General features: G+C 44.5%; 1 pseudogene; it reads left to right on the top strand.

Annotated features, from left to right (window-relative positions):
- The first annotated feature begins 5543 nt into the window (after positions 1 to 5543).
- Positions 5544 to 6583, top strand: LOC103088936 (leucine-rich repeat-containing protein 59 pseudogene; annotated as a pseudogene).
- The last annotated feature ends 1296 nt before the right edge of the window (positions 6584 to 7879 follow it).

Genomic DNA, 7879 nt, shown 5'->3' with positions numbered 1-7879 from the left:
CCCAAAAGTTATCCCCCCCCCCCGTCTTTTTGCCTAGCGATTATCAATATGGAAGAAAACGTGCATTTGAATGCCGTTTCACAAAACCTGTAACAGAAAAGACCCAAGCTGTCAATTTCACCACTTCACTCCCCAGATTAAAATTTTTCAAAGGCTTCCCATTTTTCTTAGGATGAAATAAAAAGTCCGGTGTGCTGGGTATTCTCTGTTTGCCATCTTTTCCTCCCCTAATTTCTCTATGTCCCAAGAAAGATACTGGATGGGATGCACTGGCAGAGCATGAGGAGAGACGGAGGGTTTGGAGGTATTTCCTGCTGCTTCCCTATTTCTGCCTTTCTTCTCTGCCAGCAGGTGTGGGTAGCCTCACCTCCACAGCTCCAGCTCCCACCAGACTCCAATACTTCTCTTCCTCCTTCTTGTCCTATAGGGATGGTGACAGCTTCCTGTTACGCTTTCTCTGGGTGCTGACTCCTGAAATACTGCCTACACATCTGAAAGTATCCCTATTGTTAAAAATCTCATTATTAAACCATCTGAATAAGTTGTGTTTCCTCCTAGGACCTTGAGGTCCTGCGTGATCTAACCTCTGCCTACCTCACCCACCCTTCACTCTATTCCAGCCACGGTTTCTCCTTCCCACGGGCACGTGCTGCTTCCTTTTCCTGAAAGGTTCCTCCTCACCCTTTTTCCTGGCTAAAGTCCCTTCCTCCCATCCTTCAGGTATCCGTGTATTTGAAATGATTTGTACATCAGTCAGTACCAAGAAGTTCCCAGCGAATATCTGACACGTACTGAATGTTTTCTGGTTGAGGATAGTAATGTTCATGCAAATTGCTTTGCCAACAAGTTAGCCCAGGGAAACAGCTATTGAAAATGCAGATGAAATTGCCGCTTTGTACATCTTTTTCATTATTTGGTTTAATAGATTGGACATACAAAAATCATTTTAACCTAGTGGAAAATCAAGTCTGTTTGACCCCAAGCCTTTTAAAAGACATTTGCTAGACATGTTTCATCCTTTCAAAACTTTATAGGAAATTTACTGGGGGCTTAGGGAGGAGGATGCTTATATATCCTGTACAACAAACTTACAGTCTCTTCCTTACCCCAATGTATTTCCTATACAACTTCAAAGGGATGCAAAGTTTGTTTCTGTATGATATTGTACAATGAAAGAAATAGAGTGGTCTAGAATATTAATTGTTGCTGCAAGTTAGTTTTAAGCCTGCTTGGTTCTGAAGAAAACCTTATGCAATCAGGACCAGAAACAGCCTTAACTATTGATGATTGTCATTTGCTGCAGGATATACACAGCCGTGCCTTTTTAACTCAGTAACCTTTTGGTTTGATCTCTATGAGCATTGCCAGTGTTTGCGAGGATCTTGAATATTTCACTTCTATTGACCTCCTGATTAGAGTAAGAGTCCTCCTACTTTATGCAGCATCTCACCTCTCTCTGAGCTCCTTCACATGCAGTGTCTACTCTTGACCCAGTGAGGTGCCTCTAGGCTCAGAACGTTCAATGCCTTGGAGAAGGCCAGAGGTATTGAAAGGGGAAGAGTTTTATAATAAGCTTGGATTTTCTCTCACAAAGTTTGGTCTTTCTTCCACTGTTTTATATTTCTTTTACACATATCCCTGACTATCAAAAATTGGGGCCATCATCTTTTCCTCTGCTTCTGAAAATAGATTTATTTAAAAGGGAAAGGGAAGAGCTGACATTATAGTTGGGCCAAGACAAAGAACGCTGTATGTGGTTGTTTAACATGCCGGGCATTAATGTCTGGCAAATAGTAGATGTTCCACAAATATTAGTTCTCTTGGAAGAGAACTCTGGAAAAGTGTTCTTCTGGAAACAAATAAACAAACACAGAAACAATTGAGAACACTGTGTCTTAGTAAAAAGTTGCCATTGGTATATGAACAAAGAGCAAAAGCCACTGGTGCCCCCAGATCATGGGGTTGAGTTAAATTGGCCTTGGATCTGACGTCTTTCCTGAATTAGAACGTAAAGAAGACTGACTGTTAATTTTAAGGTCACTTATTTAGAGAGTATCTGGACCATCTTATTTTTTGTCACAGTTCATCTGCTTAATGAAGGCCATCAAGCGCATTTTGAACTCAGTTAAACCCAGGAAATGCCTCTGTGTGTCATTGCAATACTTGTCTCCTCATGTGGTCTGCAGAAGCGGGGGCCAGAGCATGGTAACCAGGCTGAGTCCTTGTGCTACGGCTCCTTTGGTACCAACTCTATAAATTGGTTGGTTCTCCTTTGTTTAGACAAACTGTCTCCCATTTCAAGAGCAGTCATTTGCAATAACCTGATAAGATTAGCGGGCCTTGCTCAGGGCCTTTGGTCTACCTGCTGATGCAATCACCGAGGCAAATGGATGAGCCAGGAGTACACCTTGATGGTGGCTCAGAGGTGAACTTCCAGCTTAGCCCCTCACTTCCAGAGCGGGATCCTTGTGTTTAAAACCCTGATCCCACAGTGCCTAGTGGTCCAAGGAAAAAAGAATTATTTTAAGTGTAGGATGATGATTTTTTTTCCTCCTCTCAAGCCATTGGAAACATTTAGCACATTTGGATTCTTGAAGAAGTGGAGGGAAAGAATCGCGGGTGGGGTAAGAGGGACAATCCTCTTGAATAAAAAAGCCAATCATCAGGTGACACCCCGGGCACTAACATTTAGTAACTGATAATTGCTGTAACCAGGGCCATTGAGCTCTGCAAATATTATCCAGTAAATTTTAATTAGCACCTGGGGGATTGAAGGGTTTCAGAATAAGCTCTTGGGAGAAGCTTCCCCAGCCAGGGGCTGTGTGCTGGGTAATTTTAGATCAGCTGGCCTGTCAGAGTGGATCAGTGTCATCGCACCACTTATCCTGAGAAAAATGCACCTGCTTCGACATGGAAATAAGGGGCATTATTTGGTCATTTGTGCTGCTTATTTCCACTGCTCCCCTGGTTTGACGAGTGGGGAGTATAAGGACTAAATCATGAGGCTTTGGAGGAGAAAGGAAGGAGGGTTCTATTGCCCTTCAAGGGCACATGCTTTCACCGGCCCTGAGGGCTTCCTCTTGCTCTTTTGGTTGCCTTGGGACCTCTCTTAGAACTGTATCAACATGGGATGCATTTTACTATGAGAACTGATGGTGCTATTTTGCAATAAAGATATTTCTTATTCTTTTCTTTTTGTATGGGGAATTTATCATTGTATTTTGAAGGGGAGGGTGAGAAATTAGGTAAGGCGGAGGACTGATCCACGACAGGGAATCTGTTAAAGGCTAAACCAAAGTATGGGCTAGAAATATTTAGAAACAAGTATGTGCAAAGATAAAATGTAAACCTCATTGATTTTTAAAAATTGCGCAGTACATGAAACGCCTCCTAATTGTAAAAGAGTCAATGAATACAGAAATATTGAGCTAATATTTATAAATCAACTATCTAGAAGCGCTATGCTAAGCAAATTATGTCTGCTGTTTTTATTGCCCCTACTTATAGATAGGAAAAATGAACTTAGAGCAATTAATCAACTTACTCCAGGTCATTCAGGTACTATGTAGCAGTGCCTGGATTTGACCTCAAGCAATTTAACTTGAGAGCCCACACTTTCATAGTTCTGAGACATACATGTTTACATGTAAATAAATGTATGCATGCAAGATGTACACACATGTGCATATGTATATGCACACACATTCTTATCAGCTTAACATTCACTCCTTTTTCTCATTGATTTTTGAATTGCTTTAAGAGCAAGGATTTTAACACTGAATTGAATAACTGTAACAAATATTTTAAGATGCACTTCAAAGAAAGCTTAGGATTAGCCATCAGGGAAATGCAAATAGAAACCAAAATGAGATACTGTTTCATACCTACGAGGATGGCTATCATCAAAAGGTCAGATAATAACAAGTGTAGGTGAGGAAGTGGAGAAATTGGAACTCTCCTACACTGCTGGTGGGAATGAAAAATGATTCAGCCACTTTAGAAAATTGTCTGGCAGTTTTCAAAAGCTTAACCATAGAGTTACCATAGAATCCAGCATTTTCACTTCTGGGTATAGAACGAAGAGAAATGAAACCATATGTCTACACAAAATCTTGTACATGAACATTCATAGTAGCATTCTTCATAGCAGCCAAAAGGTGGAAACAGACCAATCAGTGTCCACTAACTGATGAATGGATAGACAGAATGGGACATATCTGTACAATAAAATGTTATTCTGCCATGAAAATAAATGAGGTATTGATATATGCTACAACATGAATGACCCTTAAAAGTCTTACACTGATTGAAGGAAATAGTCACAAATGCCACATACTGTATGCTTCCATTATATGAAATGTTCAAAACAGACAAATATATGGAGACAGAGAGCAGATTAATGGCTTCCTAGAGCTGGAGGGACGGAGGAATTGGGAGCTGGCAGCCAAGGGGTACAGGGTTTCTTTCCGGGGTGGTAAAAATATTCTAAAACTGATTGTGGTGATGATTGCACAACTGTAAATATACCAAAAGCCACAGAATCATACACTTTTTTGTAAATTGGAGTATAGTTGCTCTATAATGTTGTGTTAGTTTGTACTGTACAGCAAAGTGAATCAGCTATACGTATACATATATCCACTCTTTCTTTAGATTCTATTCCCATATAGGTCATTACGGAGTATTGAGTAGAGTTCCCTGTGCTATACAGTAGGTTCTCATTAGTTAGCTATTTTTTACATAGTATCAATAGTGTGTACATGTCAATCCTAATCTCCCAGTTCATCCCATTACCCCCTTCCCCCATGGTATCCATACGTTTGTTCTCTACATCCATGTCTCTATTTCTGCTTTGTAAAAGGATTATCCATACCAGTTTTTTCAGATTCCACATATATGCGTTAATATACGATATTTGTTTTTCTCTTTCTGACTTACTTCACTCTGTATGACAATCTCTAGGTTCATCCATGTCTCTACAGGTGACCCAGTTCCGTTCCTTTATATGGTTGAGTAATATTCCATTGTATATATGTGCCACATCTTCTTTATCCATTCATCTGTTGATGGACACTTAGGTTGTTTCCATCTCCGGGCTATTGTAAATAGAGCTGCCATGAACATTGTGGTACATGACTCTTTTTGAATTATTGTTTTCTCAGGGTATATGCCCAGCAGTGGGATTGCTGGGTCGTATGGTAGTTCTATTTTTAGTTTTTTAAGGAACTTCCATACTGTTCTCCATAGTGGCTGTAAATGAGTGACTTGTATGGTGTGTGAATTACATCTCAAAAAACTTAACAAAAAGAAAAACCTAGGTGCACATGGTGACTGAACATTTTAGTTGGTGGGATGAGTTACTTCATCATCGTGGCTGTGGCTGCACCGGTGGGAACGGGGCGTGGGGCTCTGAGTGCCAACCGGGGGCGCGGATAGGTGGCAGGGGATGCAAGCATTGTCGGTTGGGTGCGAGTCCGCCAAGCCACCGAGCGGCTTCTCACCCCTTCTCTTGCCTGTCGGAGCCCCGTTCAGCTGGTGTCACCATGACCAAGGCCGGTAGCCAGGGCGGGAACCTCCGCGATGAGCTAGCTGGACAGCAACAAGCTGGCCCTGAGCCTCAGCGACCTGAATGAGGTCCCGGTCAAGGAGTTGGCTGCCCCCCACTCCCCGCAAAGGCCACCATACTGGATGTGTCCTGCAATAAACTGACGACCCTTCCATCGGATTTCCGTGGCCTCACACACCTGGTGAAGCTGGGCCTGAGTAAGAACAAACTGTGGCAGCTGCCAGCGGGTTTCGGACTCCTGGTCAACCTCCAGCACCTGGACCTCCCCAACAGCAGACTGGTCACCCTGCCTGTCAGCTTTGCTCAGCTCAGGAGTCTGAAGTGGCTGGGCCTGAAGGATAACCCCCTGGATCCTGTCTTGCTTGGACGAGAAGCAGCGTAAGCAGTGCGCCAACATGGTGTTAGAGCAAGCGAAGGCTGTGCAGCTCGATCAGGAGCGCGAGAGGCAGCGGCAGCTGGAAATAGACCGAGAGGCCGAGAAGACGTGGGAGGCCAAGCAGTGAGCTAAGGAGGCTCCAGAGCGGAACTGCGGAAGCGGGAGAAGGCGGAAGAGAAGGAGCGCCGGAGAAAGGAGTAGGACGCCCTCAGAGCAGCCAAGCGGGAGCAGAAGGAACCTAAGAAGGAAACAGATCGGGCCCCGAAATCTGAGTCCGGCTCTCGGCACCGGAAGCCACCACCCGGGAACCACACCGGATCCGGGGCTGTGCTGGGGCTGCTGCTGCCGTTCCTGTTGCGTGTGGCTGGCGGGCTCGTTGCTTGTCGGGTGACGGAGCTGCAGCAGCAGCCCGTCTGCACCAGTGTGAACACCATCTACGACAACGCGCTCCGGCGCTGCGCAGCCACGGCATCCTCCGGTGGGTCCTGCAGACCGATTCTCAGCAGGGAGCTTGTCCTCCGCGCCTGCTGCCCCCTAGCCTTGGAGCTGGGACTCCTATGGAATTGGATTCTGCTGGACACAACCTCTTTTTAGTGTCAGACCTACCTGCCATCGTCACGTGGCTGCCGTTTGGTACTTGAGACCTCCTCTGTGTAAGACTCCTTTGTTCCTTCCTCAGGGTCCCCTGGTGGAATAAGGAGAAACAGGAGGTGGGGATACCTCCTGCATGCTTAAAAGAGTAGGCTTGGGGTGGGGAGAGGAAAAAGCATAGCCATTCCTAGTTGTTATACAAAGCTGTGTAAAGGCAAGACTCATTTCTACTAAAGGTCAGCTGTCACTACATTTATACTTTTTTATGTCACAGACCCTTTCGTTCATTCCTCCCTGGGGAGCCAGGGCAGATCAGGAGGCAATGTGTTATTGGGGACTAGGGGAACACCATACTCAGCAAATCTAGTCTAAATTGGGGGGGAGGGGCATACCTATATTTTAAGGACCTCAGACATTCAGATATTTTAACAGTCATACAAAATCTCAGGCTGTGACAGGACTTCCAGACCATCCAGTCCAATGTAACACTTGTAGACAGGGAAGCTGAGGCCTTCCAGGACTTGCCTCCAGTCCCCCAGCTAGTCTGAGGCAGAACTGGATTCCCACCCTGGTATCTTTTCTTTCTATCATTTTGCCTCCTTTATAATGTCTTGAGAGAACAAAACTTACACCAGGATTGAGTGTCTCTTGGCTGGAATATAGAATCTTTCATGGTAAACAGGTTCATGACCCACAGATAGAAATCTCATAGCCATGAGGGTCTTGGGCAGCTCTCGTAGAGTCCTGAGGCAATTTACGTGGCTTCTATAAAATGAGGACAGTCCAGGCTCCTTGCGTCAGTTTGAGAGCATTCATTCCCTGGTTGCCAATAAACAAGAAGGTGGACCCTTGCAAAGCCACATTGTCTATGACAGCTCTGTTACATAATTGGTGTGACTAAATACCTCATAGGCAACCTGAAAACTAAAGCTTCGTAAGAGACTTTGGTTTAGAATTCATTCTAGACGCAACTACACCTACACAATGAAGGGAAATAAGTAGCATCATGGAGTTCAAAAGTGGTACATTAACGACTAGCACAAATGAGGGCAGAACTGTCCGTTCTCTTGTCTTCCAGACTCAGCATTTTCTTGCTCTGTGGCCTCCTTTGCCTCTTTTCACAACAGCTGGATGAAGGGATCAGAAATGGCCGTCATGGTGCTCCTTCACAGGAGACTCCTGGATGAAAGCTCCTTGCCTCTCCCCAGGGAGAGCAAGGACCTGTCATGCTCAGAGACAGAATGGGTTCCAGCCTTTTAGCACTAGTGGCCCATGGATAGGACTGACACTCGGGACTCTCCTGATAGTGGAAGAAAAGACCTATTCTTTTTTTTTTTTTTTTTTTT

The sequence above is a fragment of the Lipotes vexillifer genome, unplaced genomic scaffold, assembly GCF_000442215.2.
Source record: "Lipotes vexillifer unplaced genomic scaffold, Lipotes_vexillifer_v1.1 scaffold1066, whole genome shotgun sequence".
In the NCBI taxonomy this organism is placed as follows: domain Eukaryota; kingdom Metazoa; phylum Chordata; class Mammalia; order Artiodactyla; family Lipotidae; genus Lipotes; species Lipotes vexillifer.
The sequence above is the reverse complement of the archived record's forward strand: the minus strand, read 5'-3'. Positions and strand labels throughout refer to the sequence as shown.